This window comes from Halichoerus grypus, chromosome 14 (genome assembly GCF_964656455.1).
Source record: "Halichoerus grypus chromosome 14, mHalGry1.hap1.1, whole genome shotgun sequence".
NCBI classification, from domain to species: domain Eukaryota; kingdom Metazoa; phylum Chordata; class Mammalia; order Carnivora; family Phocidae; genus Halichoerus; species Halichoerus grypus.
The window spans coordinates 46,274,729-46,289,525 of NC_135725.1; the positions used below are offsets into that span (position 1 = coordinate 46,274,729).

Here is a 14,797-nt window from a genome sequence, read left to right on the forward strand (position 1 = left end):
TCCTATAGAATTAAGAGACAAGAAATAAATCCATACATGCATGGTCAATTGATTTTCAACAAGGATGCTGACTACTTAACGGGAAAAGAATAGTCTCTTCAACAAATCATGCTGAGACAACTGGATATCTACATGCAAAATAATGAAGGTTGAACTCTACCTCACACCATATACAAAAATTATCTCAAAATGGACCAAAGACATATAAGTTTAAAAAAAACACAGGGATAAATCTTCATGACCTTTGATTAGGCAGAAGATTCTTACTTATGACGCTAAGAGCATGAGCAACAAAACTAAAAATAGATAAAATGGGTTTGATCAAAATTAAAAACTTTTGTGTATCAAAGGACACTTTTTGTGCATCAAAAAAATGAAGATAATCCACAGAAGGAAGATAATATTTGCAACCTACTTATCTGATAAGGATCTAGTATCTAGAATATAAGAATTTTTATAATTCAACAACAAAAAGTCAAACAAGCCAATTTAAAAAATGAGCAAAAGACTTGAGTAGATGTCTCCCAAGAGAAATAGACATATAAATGACCAACAAGCTCAACATCATTAGTCATTAGGAAGTGCATGTGAAAACCATAATGAGATACCACTTTATGCCCACAGGGATGTCTATAATGTTTTTAAAACCCCCAAAGTAAAAAAGCACAGGAGTTGGTCAAGATGATATGGAGAAGTTGGAACCCTCATACATTGCCAGTGGAGATGTAAAATGGTACAGCTGCTGTGGGAAATGATTGGTGGTTCCTAATAAGTGTATTAGTCAGGATTCTCTAGAGAAACAGAGCCAAGAAATTTATTTTCAAGAATTGGCTCACACAATTACGGAGGCCGAGAAGTCCCATGATCTGCCATCTGTACACTAGAGACCCAGGAAGCTGCCTCATATAATTCATTCTGAGTCTGGGGCCCGAGAACAAGGGGAGCTGATGATGTTTCTTCCAGTTCAGATTTGAAACCTGAGAACCAGGAACACAGAGAGCAAGAAGAGATCAATGTGCCAGGCGAGTAGTCAGGCAGGAAGAAGCAATTTTTTCCTTCCTCCACCCTTTTGTTCCATTCAGGCTCTGAATAGATTGGATGATGCCCACCCATACTGGGGAGGGCCACCACTTTACTGACTTCACCAATTCAAATGCTAATGTCATCCAGAAACACCCTTAGAGACACACTCAGAAATAATACATAGATAAATATCTGGGCACCCTGCGGCCCCTGTCGAGGTGACACATAAAATTAACCATCACAATAAGGTAAACATAGAATTACCATAAGACTGAGCAATTCCACTCCTGATACTGAACCAAAAGAATTGAAAACAGGTGTTCAAACAAAACCATTTACAAGAATATTCATACAGCACTATTCACAATGGCCAAAAGATAGAAACCACCCAAATGTCCACCAGCTGATGAGTAGATAAACAAAATGTGGCGTATCCACACAATTGAATAGTATTCAGTCATAAAAAGGAATGGAGTATTGGTACATACTACAGCATGGAGGATGGACCTTGAAAACAAATTATCCAAAATGAAAGAAGCCAGACACAAAAGGCCACATGTTGTATGATTCCATTCATATGAAATGTCCAGGATAGACAAATCCATAGAGACCAAAAAATAGATTAGTGGTTGCCAGGGTTTGGAGGCAGAGAGGGGAACGGAATGACTACTTCCTGGGCCCAGGGTTTCCTTGGGGTGCAGAAAATGTCCTGGATCCAGATAGAAGTGATGGTTGCACAACATTGTGAATGTACTAAATGTCAATAATGGTAAATTTCATGCTATGTCTTTTTTACTGCAATAAAAAAAAAGTAAAGATTTCCCAGCAATGGATTTTGGGCCAGCAATTCCCATTTCAACCTGAAGCCACTATAGAAAGACTCTTTGCCTGTGGATCTAAAATGTAGTTCCCAGCCACACACCTTTGGCCAACTTTATGGCAACTCAATTCTCCAGTGTATACTAATTCTAAGAATAGCTCATAATGGTGTGCCAGGAATATATATATATATATATTTATTTCTTAAATACTTGCAAAACTCCTGCTATGTGGCAACCTCTATATTAAACACTGGAGACACTATGGTGAGCAAGACAAATGAGAAATCTACTATCGAAGAACTTAAATGATGGACAAGAGACAGGAAAGAAAGGAAACAGATAATTTCACAAGCATCTGCGGTTACAATGAAAATGAAACAGAGTGACATGATTGAGAATGATAGGGGAAGACGGGAATCCAGTTGAGTTGAGAGCCTGAATTCAGGATGGAGCTGCTCCCAAGCAGAGAGAACTACGCATACATGAGCCTAAGAATGGAAAGGCCAGGGCTTACTCAGAAAAGACTAGAGCGGCCAAAGCAGAGTAGGTGGGAACGGTAGGCAGAAATAAGATCCAGTAAAAGCTGTTGGTTATTGGGAAGCCATCGTAAGGTTTTAGGCACATGAAACCATGATCTGATTGGTGCTTTAAAAAGCCGCGCCCTCTGGCTGCTGCGCTCTGGGAGAATGCTCTGTAGGACGCAGAGCGCCAAGTAGGGAGACAGTTGTGTTAGAGACCCCACGAGAGGCAGTGGTGACCCAGAAGTGGGTGGGAGCAGCAGAGGTGGAAAAAAAACCACCCAAGATTCCTCACCCTGTCCCCTGCCTCCCATTTTCGGCCACTTTTGCCTTTTGGATATCACCTACAATGCCCCTGCCCTAAACCCACTCTTAGTACCCTGCCCCAGCATGACTTGGCTACCAGCACCTTGTCAGGACCTATCCTGTGCTACTCTCCTCGCCCGGGCTGGGGGGCAGAGGTCTGAAAATACTCATGACAAAACAGCAACAACAAAAAATTCAAGAAAGAACAATAGCCTGAGATTTCTGCTATTTTCCAGAATGTGGGCTCTGTTACAAGTAGGTTGGTCCAGACACTTCCTGTTTATAAAAGGAGGTCCTGCAGTTCAAAGCAGGGCTTGCTTTAAGGAGAGGCAATACGTGCCCCTGCACACAATAGGAGCAAAGGCTCTTGGCTCTGTCATTATTCCATGTAAGCTGGTCCCTAAAGGGCACAACATCCTTCCTTGGAGAGTAGTTTATTTATCCCATTGTCAATGGTGAACCCCAGACTGGGGGCCCAGATTCTGGGTCCCCTCTGTTTTTTCCGCTGTTCATCCTTGAGGACTAGCTTAGGAACTGAACCAGAGACAGAGAGAGTAGACCAAAGAATCCAAATTAGACAAAGAATTTGAATGAAAGGAAAAGGACACCTGTCAAGATACATCCTAGACAACAAAACTCATACTTCACCTTCTGTAGGGAAGGCCTGAGGTCCTAAAGGAAGATGCCTCACATGGATTCCATGTTTAAAGAAAAATATAACTTTTCTGTAACAAGAGGTCAAAAGCCTAAGAAGTAAGATTCAGGAGCCTTTGTGAGATGAGAGAAGGCTCTAGGAGGCTTTGATTATTCTTATTTCAATGGGTGTAACAGCTGGAAAGGAAGAAAGGCCGAAAGCTGGGGAGCTACAGTTGACTCTTGCAAAAGTTCAGAGGTGTGGCAGTCAGAGCCTGGACAAGCCCCCCCCCCACACACAAGTTTTCCTAATTTATAAGCAAATGATCCCACAGCACATTCAGGCTACAGTAATCTTAGTAAAACTGTCCTAACAGAATAAAATTTACCAGCAGGTTAACCTGACATACATAGCTAATGGGGTGCATAATCATGACTGTGCTTTGGAGTAATTAGGCATAAATGGTAAATAGTTTACATAATTAAGTATAATTGGTTACTATTACATAACTAAAGACATTTTAGTTTTTCTTTTCTCGCCTTAAGTTTTCCAGTATCTGTACTGCCATCAGTGGGGCCCCGTGTTCCCGACACTCACAATGAATGATCACCATCCGAAGGAACAAACACCTAAACCAATGGGTGTGTGAATGTCACAGTCTCTCCCTCTACTCCTCCTAAGTCTTGAGGTCTCCCTTGTCCTCCAGCGAGGGTCCTCCTTGGGTAGAACAGCTATTTGGAGCTTTATCATGCAGAAAGAGAAAGAAGGCAAGAAAAACAAGACTAGGGCTGAGAATGGGGGGAAAATTTGCAGGGGAAATTGCAGAAGTATTACAAAAGGGAGTTAGACAACACACAAAAGAGGAATTCTTTTAGAAGTATTCCTGTGATTCACTGTTGCATCAAGAAATGCAAGCAAAACCCTTGAGTTATTTTGAAATTTCTTTTGATTGCTGGATATTACTATTATTTTTTACCATGATCCAGCTCTGAAACTGGATTGCACAGATCAGGAGATTGTAAGTGTGTTCAACGTTATCATTATCAAACACTGATACAAATATATTTTAAAGTTCTCAAATACCACTCCATAATCGCTTGAATTCCATCTTCTGTAATTCCTATACTATGTGTCAGGGCTGAGGACCCCTGTGCTGTATCCAATTCTACTCTGCCAAGTCTCGATCAATTGAGGATTTTCTTTTTTACAAATGTGGAACCAGCCTTGTGCACAGAAAAGACCATTTGCAACTATTTGGTTGATTATAATTGCTACAATCATAAATACTAAAACCTAGGCTTTCTCATGTCTTTAGGCTCATTTTATAAATTGTGTCAATCTATTTAAAAAACTAGTAATTCTAAAAAAAAGAAAAAAAACAAAAACTAGTGATTCTATCTTAAAAGAAAAATATAATGTATGCTTTTACTTTGTGTTATGTTTAATGATAAATTTAGCAGATTAAATCCCACTAAAGGGTACAACCCATTTATAAATTAATTAAAATATCTTTAACGTTTTTGTGATACTTTTTGTTGTGTCTGTTTGACTAGGCTACAGTCTTCCAGTTAATTAGCCAAACATTAATCTAGGTGTTGCTGCGAAAGGATTTTGCAGATGTAATTAGCACCCTTATTCAGTTCAGTTTAAGCAAAGGAGATTATTCTGGGTGAGCCTGACTTTGTCAGTGAGAAGGCCTTAAAAGCAGTGCTGAGGCTTTCATAGGAAGAAAAAAAGAAATTCCTCGTCTGGACAAAGCTTTGGCCCATGTTGATGGAGTTACAGCCTACTCAGGTCAGGATCTTCTCCTCTAAGGACCTGCCATACATAGATTTTGGGTTTGCTCAGCCAGCCCCCACCATTACACAAGCCAGTTTCCTTGTGATAAACCATATACATACACATACACGTATGCACACACCTCCTACTGGATCTGCTTTTCAGATTGAATTCTAATTGATACACATTTTAGATCTGATATAGCTGGAACTCTCACAAACTTCAAATGCCTGACAGGGCAGACTTACAAACCCTATGAGCAAAATTTCTATTAATCTAATAAAAGAAACTTTTAAAAGTAGAAAATAACTAGGTTTTCTTAAATATGCAACACTATTTCCAAACCTAATCATAGTCTTACTTTTTTTAATTAAAAAATTACACATTTAATAATAACATTGCAGGGGCGCCTGGGTGGCTCAGTCGTTAAGCGTCTGCCTTCGGCTCAGGTCATGATCCCAGGGTCCTGGGATCAAGCCCCGCATCGGGCTCCCTGCTCAGCGGGAAGCCCGCTTCTCCCTCTCCCACTCCCCCTGCTTGTGTTCCCTCTCTCACTGTGTCTCTCTGTCAAATAAATGCATAATAATAATAATAATAATAATAATAATAACATTGCAAATTCAAACCACAAAGCAAGTATGCAAGTTATTTTAAACTGTCAAATTTTCTTAATATTTCAAAGAACTAAAATAACAAAACAATGGATTATGAGAATTGTTTTAAATTTTTTCCTAAAAGCACAAAAAAATAACTATAGGTTTAACTTACTTTGTTTTATATATACGTGTGTGTGTATGTGTGTGTGTGTATTTGTGTAAGTTGCCAAAGCTATAATGTCACTTACCTAACTCTTTAAAGGTCATAAAAGTAAAACTGAATTTGAATCAGGGTAAATAGTTTTATAATTCAGATAAATGTTACCAACAACTGACAATAACCTCATTCAACCTCAAATACATTCAAGAGATTTGATTCTACAAATGTGTCAGAGAGAGTTTTAAAGACAAATACTGAAGAGATGTATCTAAATGTGAATTTCAGTTTAACCTATAAGGTCAATTCTATTGGAACCTTCCTTGATTTGACAGAGGGGAAATGGCTAAAATGCTGGAGGTGTCTGAAGTGAAGAGAAGGGGATGTCAATAAGAAAACACAGGAGCAGAAAGCAAAGGACAGAATTTGGGGAATGGATCCAATGATGGACATGTTTTTGTCAAAGCCTTCGTGAAAACTATTAGACAGGTGAGGGCTGGAGCTGGGGGAATGGAGAGCAAGAAGGATAGTTAAGACGAGATCGGGCGCGTTCAGGGTGGTATGGCCGTAGACAGAAGGATAGTTAAGAAAGCTTCCTACAGAAAAAGTGGCAAAGCTTGATGAGGCCACCAGAAAATTCTGGTGTAATTTGAGAAGCAATGCTTCGGGTCAATTAATTGATTCTAAATACTACCTGTATCTCAGCTTTAAAAGAAATATATATATATATGGGGCGCCTGGTGGCTCAGTCAGTTAGACATCTGACTCTTGATTTCAGCTCAGGTCATGATCTCAGGGTTGTGAGATTGAGCCCCATATAGGGCTCTCAGCAGGGAGCCTGCTTGAGATTCTCTCCCTCTCCCTCTGCCCCCACCCCACTCACATGCACTCTCTCACCGTCTCTCTCTCCAAAAATAAAAAATAAAAGAAGAAGAAGAAGAACTATATATGATGAAGTTAAGGACTTTTTTTTAAGCAAAAATTCTCCTGGAGGAAAAAGAGAGAGAGAGAGGGAAGAAGGAAAGAGAAAGAAGGAAAGCGAAAGAAAAAGAAAGTAAAAGAAAAAGAAAGAGAAAGAGAAAGAGATAAAGAAAGAGAAAGAAACTTCCAAACATGAGGAGAAGGTGTCTGAGGTCATGGAGGCCAGCCAGGAGGCTACTTCTGGAGAGGTGAGGCCACTGAAACTCCAACAAGGGAAATGAAAAGAGGTCTAGGTTTAAAGAATCGAATGGAAGTTTGAGTGGAGTCTGCGAATGCAGATGTAGAGACCAGTGGGGATGAGAGCAGCCGAAGACGGAAGAAAAGTGGAGAATCGAGAAAGGGGAGCATCTTCAGAAGTGTTACTAGATTCCCTTTAATTTCCTTTGAACAATTCAAATAAAGCCCAGAACTACATTGTAATGACTTCCGCTTGCAGGATTGTGTGTCTAATTGTACCAGCATGCTGAGTCTGGGCCCCCAGGCAGCCTGGGATTGATCACATATTTTGGAAAGTGATTCACTAAATCCTTAGATCAGAAATGGGGAAGAAGATTTTGTATTGCTTGCAAAAGTACATGTATCAGCTACTTTTCCAACAGAGTCAATCTGCTTTACAAGGGTCATCTCTTTCCTTTTATTCAGGGATAAGAAACCTATCTGACTTTTGTAGGTTTATATACTTTTCAGGCACTACATTATGTGGGTTTCAAAGGAAATCTACAATACTGGTGGCAGTGTCCATTTATTCAATAATTCATTCGGCAGACATCTGTGAAGAAGCTACTCTGTGCTCAGCACTGTGCTAGATTCTGAGATTAGGGAGATAAAACACAGACTCTTCCTTTGAGAAACATGCAGACTGGTGGACTGTGAATTCATTCTTCCAATCTCTCTGGAAAGTAGTTCAGCCACAGCTATTAGAAAGCGTACAAATTTCACTCGCCCCAATAAACCCACTGCCAGAAATTTGACCAAATGAAATAATTTTTGTAACTTTTATTTTTAATTAATTTCCATGTAATTTAAACTTTTAAGTTTTAATAGCCTTAGTCAGACAGATGTCAGTTCAAATTCCCATGTCTGCCACTTACTAGACTATTGCTTAGCTTCCCCTGGGTAGCGCTACTTGTAAGACAAAGATAACAATTCCAGCACATCGAGTCATTAGAAGTATTTACTGAGATAGCATGCACATCATTTGTCACTGTGCCTAAGATATGGAAGATGCCTTATAAACAATCTTGTCTCCCCTTAAGTGGTAACCACAGAAGAATTACAACCACCAAAAAATCTATAAGCTTGCAAACAAGGCTGAGAAAATAGGTTCTCAAACAATTTTGCTAAGGCGATATGGTTATTGGGTTGGTTTTTGTTTTCCCTCTGATGTTTTTCTGCAGCTGAAACTCTGAGCTCCAAGTTCCAAATTGTATTCATATACTTCGTTGTGTTGGGGTCACGATTGTTTGTCTTTTTCCAAAGGCAAGACACATTTTGAAGCATCTTGAGAAAGAGCAATGCTGCTGGGTTTCCATGCATAATTGGGGCTGGGGATTCAGTAGCACTATGTAAGCCGTGCATTTATTTGCAACTCAATAAACATTTTTTGAAGATCTGTGATGGGCCAGACACTGGGCCAGGAACTCGGCATTCAGCATGAAATGACATGATTCTTGCCCTCAAGGGGTCTATTTCTGGACTTTACAGACAAATTTATTATTAAGGAACAAGTAAATCCTACCACAGAGTTATGCCTGGTGTTACCACAGGAGCCTGGAGGAGAGGCATCTACACCAGACTGGGTAGGGAGGGCTTCCCAAGGTGGTGCTTAAACTGAGCTTTGAAGGATGATGAGGAGTTAGTTAAATAAAAAAACAGAGGAGCCATGCTAGGAAGAAAGAAAAGTCTATACAGAGAAACAGCATGAGTGACCATGGGCACCAGAAACCATCATTCCACACTTAACATTTACATTATGTTCTCTGGAATTGTTCTTTAGATGAATTTAAACCAATTTTCTCAATTACTAAGTTTTCTCACACGAAAAGAAAGGGAGCCTTAACTCTGAAATTACCTCAGAATCTTCACCTTGATGGTGGCCTCTCTCCAAGGAATACAGAACAATAGCGATGATTCAGGAGAGCAGGGAGACAGAGCATCTCCTAAAAACAGTCATTTTTCTTGGCCAGGTTAGTCTGGCATAAGATGGGCTTACCTGGAGGAACCAACAGCACTGAACTTTTACCCAAAATGCATCTGCACACCTTTCCCCTTCACGCCTGCTCACCTCCCATCGCGAACTTTTTGGTTACATTAAAGGCAAGAAGTGAGGATGGGCAAATGGAGCGTGACTGGCCAAAACAGTGTGTTTTATTATAATTGACATAAAGCTCTCTGATCCATAGACATTATAGTAAATGAAGTCATATCTGTCACAGGATTAAGTTCCGAAGTTTGGATAGAAGGCACAGGAATGTGGGCAAATACTCTTGAACATCCCATAAGCCACCCACAAAGAATAATGTGCATGTTTTGTGTTGATGACCCTGTTTGGTATTATGTGTGTATAAACATATAATGCATCCAATTGTGGGTGTATAAGTGTATAAGGCATATAGCAAATGGCATATATGCAAAATAAACATCTAAGGCATTCTCATATGAATTATTTAAAAGAGCACTTGGATAGCTGAATTTAAAAACTTAAACTTGTGATGGTCCCCACTTTATAAATCCTTGTTCAATACTAAGGCCAGTCCAGGAGCCTAGGATTTTCAGAGACCTAAGGAATTTATTCTAGAAGTGTGAGCACAGGACTTAGGATCAGAAGACCTAGGATCCAGTCCTGCCACTGTCACTTATTGATAAAGAGGCCTATGGATTTATAAATCTAAGTCTTTATTGGGTTTGTCCAAGATAGTCTTGGAAAATATTCATGTCTATATTTGACATTTGATGTGTTGGCACCGTGCACCAGATATGGTAGTAAAAGACCCATGACTTCTCTCCCTTTCTCTACTTAATAAAATTCAACCAGGGACTTTTTTATTTCCCTTGGGTACCTTCACTCATTTTCTCATTCACTACTCAATAAATGTTTAGACTTTTTTTAGAGCAGACTATTTTTAAACTGTAACAAGATTTTTAAACAGAGTTAAAGAGGTTTCCCCACAGCTTCATGTATGGAATGAAAGATAGCCACAGGAATCATAATATATGTAATAAATTGACCACAGATTATTTTTCAGAAAGCCAGTCTCATTCAACATTGACAATGATTGAGTTGCAAAATTAGGGAATAGAGTGAATGGCCAAGTTTTTAGCCTATCTGCCAAACTGGTACTAAAAGGAGAATCAACATTGCCCCCCCTGGTTCCCGCCCTGGGATTCCCGGAGATCATGTGTATGATCATCACTGTCATGGGTCCCCTCATCTGTGAAATCCCTCAGAATTTAGGAAAATCAGCTACCTTTTTGTCTTGAGCTCTATGCACTCTAACGGAGATAACCCTTTTTCTAGGAATGGCTAAATTTCATTTTTCAAAGATGGTCCGTACACTAGGCTCCACTGGGGATTTCGAAGGTATCACGGGACTGTTTTCCAAATAATTCAGGCTCAATAAAACTGCCAAGTATGCTTTGTCATTGGATTTTTTTTTCAAATATGAGTAATTTTATCCATATGTTGCTCATTCATAAAAATTTCTACAATGCAGTTTAAGATTTTTAAAAGCCACTTGTTTTCCCAGGAGGTCCTGGGGCATACTTAATACTTTCTAGAAACTATTTTTAAATCAAATTTCCAAACAGGCAGCTCCCTTTTCCTTATGAAATCTGGATCCTGAAATTTTAGGTTGAGTTGGAAAACAGACCCCAATTGTTTTGCCTGTTATTTTGTTTGTAGACTACTTATGCTAACTCAATTTCACTGGGAACTTCAACTCCGTTTTGTATGGAACTTAGTCTCTTTTAGGGAAAGAAGGACTATTAAAGAATACAAGCGTGCTTGCTTCGGCAGCACATATACTAAAGAATGCAAGCAATATTAGTTGGATTCCACGGCACAGTTTTGTTGTTGTTGTTGTTGTTGTTGTTGTTGTTGTTTTAGGAGGCAAGTAAAATCCTGCATCCCAAGAGCTAATGGAAAGATCCTAAATTTCCTTCCTCATTTAGGGGCTGTGTTTTCCCAGGGAACTAAGGTTTCATTTAGAAAATTACTTTTTCAGGGTTCTCATTATTCTACTGTCCTGGAAGGTTAACTTACGTCCTGCAGACATGAGGTGACATCTCTGTCTCAGCTAGAAGCATTCTCTCCTGCGCATGTGGTTCGAGTTCTTTTTTTTTTTTTTTTTTTTTTTTTTTTTTTTTTTTGAAAGATTTTATTTATTTATTTGAGAGAGAGAGCACATGAGAGGGGGAGGGTCAGAGGGAGAAGCAGACTCCCCGCTGAGCGGGGAGCCCGATGCGGGACTTGATCCCAGGACTCCAGGACCATGACCTGAGCTGAAGGCAGTGGCTTAACCAACTGAGCCACCCAGGCGCCCCATGTGGTTCGAGTTCTAACCTCAGCAAAGCTGTTCCTCTCCCAGGCGAGGGCCCCACCCACCATGCCTGTTCACAGGCTCTGCCTTGCTTTTCTCCTTTTTTCAGCGTCTGTCTTCAAAATGATAAGATCTGCCTCAAGAACAGCCTAGAAAGCTGTTCTCCTCCCCCACTGCTCCGTGCCTCATAGTCACCCTCCGCTTTCTTTGGTCCGAAACCAACTGTGAATTCCCGTCTGCATTGCTAAGTGCTAGGAAAGCTGAGAACTCAAGAGGCTGCAAATATTGTGTCTTTGTTTTGCTTGTCATTTTGAAGTAAAGCTAGTTTTTTCCCTGCTTTGGGGGAAAAACTCTACCACGCAAATGGAAGAGGCCTGCGAGAGTTCCTTGTCCCTTCATGGTTAGATGTAGGACCTCTGTAGAGTTTGTAAATCACTTCGAAGAAAAAAAGAGAAGGGGCGCCTGGGTGGCTTGGTCAGTTAAGCAGCCGACTCTTGGTTTGGGCTCTGGTCATCATCTTGGGGTTGTGGGATAGAGCCCTGCATTGGGCCCTGTGCTCAGCTCAGAGTCCGCTTGTCCCTCTCCCTCTGCTCCTCCCCCAACTCTTGCTCTCTCTCTCTCAGTTAAATAAAATCTTTTTTAAAAAAGAAAAAAGGAGAAATGAAATTACATATTTAATGAGTGAACATGTATAATTCACCACTGGGAGGAGGTGACTTTTTGTTGGGTGACGCTCACAGGTGTGGATATTCATTGTGTATAATTTTATTTCATTCCCAGCCTTGTTTCCTTTTATTTTGGAGCTAATGTTGGCTGTGTGTCTAGTTGTGAGGGCAGTAAAATGGAATCAGCAAATTACACTTATTTTTCATCCTTTTCCAGGATTTTTGTTTGTTTCTGTAGCAGCAACGTCCACCAACTTTTCTGTATATTGCCTTTTTGCCAGAAAATGCTGTATGTTAAGTAAAATGTTCTATAAAAACTACAAACAAACAAAACAAACAAACAAAACAAAAACCCAAAACTGTAGGACCTCTGGAGGCCAACTGACTGCCTGAGTTAAAAATCCCAGCACCAGCACTCACTACCTGTGTGACCTCAGGCAAGTCACATTAGTCCCTCTGTGCCTCAGCTTCCTCATGTGTAAAATGGGTATGACAACAGTGCTTACCTAAAAAGATTATTGTGAGCAATGAATGAAATGAAGGAGTTAGAACAGGGCCTGGCATATAGTCAAGCATTCCAAAACCATTAGCTTTCCCAGAATCTCTTCTGTCTCACTAGCCTCCCCCTCAGTTAACAGATACTCTTCAGAGAATTCCCAAATGCTTGTTTGAAGAGACATACGCTCTATGTTTGCATCTACCTGCCATTTAGCCCACAAATATCTATGGAGCTCTTGTTATGTGGCAGGCTATGTGATAAACATGGGGGTATTATTTTGCCCCCCTAAAAACATAGACTCAAGACTCATTTTCTTCAAATGATAACAAAGAAAGCCAAATGCTCTCCTCTGCCCCTACCCAGCTTCTGTTTGAATCCGTGTGCTGAGGCTGGAGAAGGAAATTTGTCCCAAAGGATTCTCACACACCAGAGAACCATTAAATTAAAAAGCACTGGTGCTTCTGGGGGAAAAAGACTGGAAAATATCACCACTTTGCATTAACAGCATCTACCCAGCAGACCCAGGCTTCTGAACCAGCTAAGGAGCCCCTTTTGCATGGAAAGAGCCCATGCCGCTGAATGAGAGTAAGTGATGCATTCCCATCCAGGTGCCCTGGGACTGATGTGTGCTGCTCATTAGTAGTAAATGGTATCTACGTGTGGAAATCCCAGCACACTGGCAAGAGAATACAACCCTAAGGAACCATAAATCACCTGCATTGATTCTAAAATTGACTGAGATGTGGCTAGAGAGTTGTTTGTTCAGAATTTAATTTGATTCACCAGCCATTGGACAGGCCTTTATTTGGTGTTAAACTGCTACATTTCCAGCTACTGAAGCTGACTCAGGTGTTCCTGAGTTTTTGTCTTTTTTTTTTTCTTCCTCCCCAGAACTGCAGTGGAATACATTCCTTTCAAACCCCGCTTCTGCATGTGTTGAAGGCACTCAAGGCAAAGCTGAAACACACTGATCAAGTGACATGGTAAGCTGTAGCGCCTCCTACATGGGTGAATTCACAGCTGGGAACAGCTGCATGTGGCTTAGGTTTGGCATCTTCCTACGGTGACCTTTCTATTCCTTTATAAAGACCAAGACACAGCGGAAAATACAGACCAGTGTATTTATAGCCATCGGGTGCAGTTCCAATTGGCAGGCCAAAATGAAAACTACGAGCCCCTTATTTCCAGCACTCAGTTAACTAGTCATCTGAAACCCTGACCTCAGAATTTCTTACCTTCTGCTTTGTACCTGCTTTCATCTCCGTCCGTATTGTCCCACTGTACCAAGCCTAGCCTGAGCCACCCATGGTAATGCTCCGTATCCAAGGTTGTGGCATTCCTTCTCTCCATCTACAACCTTCCCCTTCTCCCATTTCCTCATTCTGGCTAAGGCCGTTTCTCTCCTGTTTCTTTACTCACTCGCAGCCTCAACAGTCCATTGGCAAGCTTTTGGTTGCATTTGGCATCCTCACTTAGCTTGTGCTCTGAGGTCAGCTATATTTAGGCAACCTTTACTCATTCATGCCTTTAAAGTGCTTCTATACCCAAACAGTAATGGCCCCGCCCCCCACACTAGCCATCTGTAGAATGTGTTCCATTTCTGGGCCTGTTCCGCAGGACTTGGAGGGAAGTCTTGAATTAATTGTTGCCATTTACGATGTGCCCAGTCCTTCCAGACTCCCCTCCAAAGCCATCTCCTTCTAGATGTCCTTCTTGATGGTCTCAGCCAGATATGACTGCTCCTATCTACGCATTCCCACAGCTCTTTTCTCATGGACCGTTTACTTCCTTATACCCTTTCATGTTTCCATTGTCTAAATAACCTTATCTTCCCCACAAGATTATGACTCCCTAAATGCAGGAATTATGTTTTATTTATCTCAAGCCTATTCCTTTGCTTTTTGCTGTAGTGTGTGTGTTTTTGTTTAATTAATTTGGAAGGAGCAAATTGTCATTTGGTAATACTGGTAATTTACAACCCTCACATATTAACCAGTGTTTTTATACATTATATTTGTAGCAAGTATTTCTAAACATCTCTGTGCCATTATGGCAAAATCATGTAGCTTGTATAAGTGAGAAAGAAGTTAAAATTGAGGAAAATCCTGACCCAATAAGAAAGAAATAGCAGTCCTTCTGTAAGGGAAGGGGACATCAAAGAGAATAAGAGGAAGGAGAGCAGAGATGTGAAGATACAGAGTCTCCCAGAGTTCAACTAGTTTGTGTAGGGCTCAGTTAGAAATGAGAAACCTTAGGTAAATTGGGGAGGAAGGTAGCAAA

The 14,797-nt window shown here is 40.5% G+C and overlaps 1 long non-coding RNA gene across 4 annotated transcripts in view; it reads left to right on the plus strand.

Moving 5' to 3' along the window:
* The window catches only part of LOC118529696 (uncharacterized), a 406,664-nt gene that overhangs the window by 244,337 nt on the left and 147,530 nt on the right, over positions 1-14,797 (plus strand). The window contains exon 5 of one of the 4 annotated variants that reach the window (XR_004914255.2): positions 13,409-13,485. The exons of the other annotated variants lie outside the window; for them this stretch is intronic. This is a non-coding gene — a long non-coding RNA (uncharacterized LOC118529696). Of the gene's footprint in view, positions 1-13,408; positions 13,486-14,797 lie in introns of those variants that run through there. 4 annotated transcript variants of the gene reach the window in all.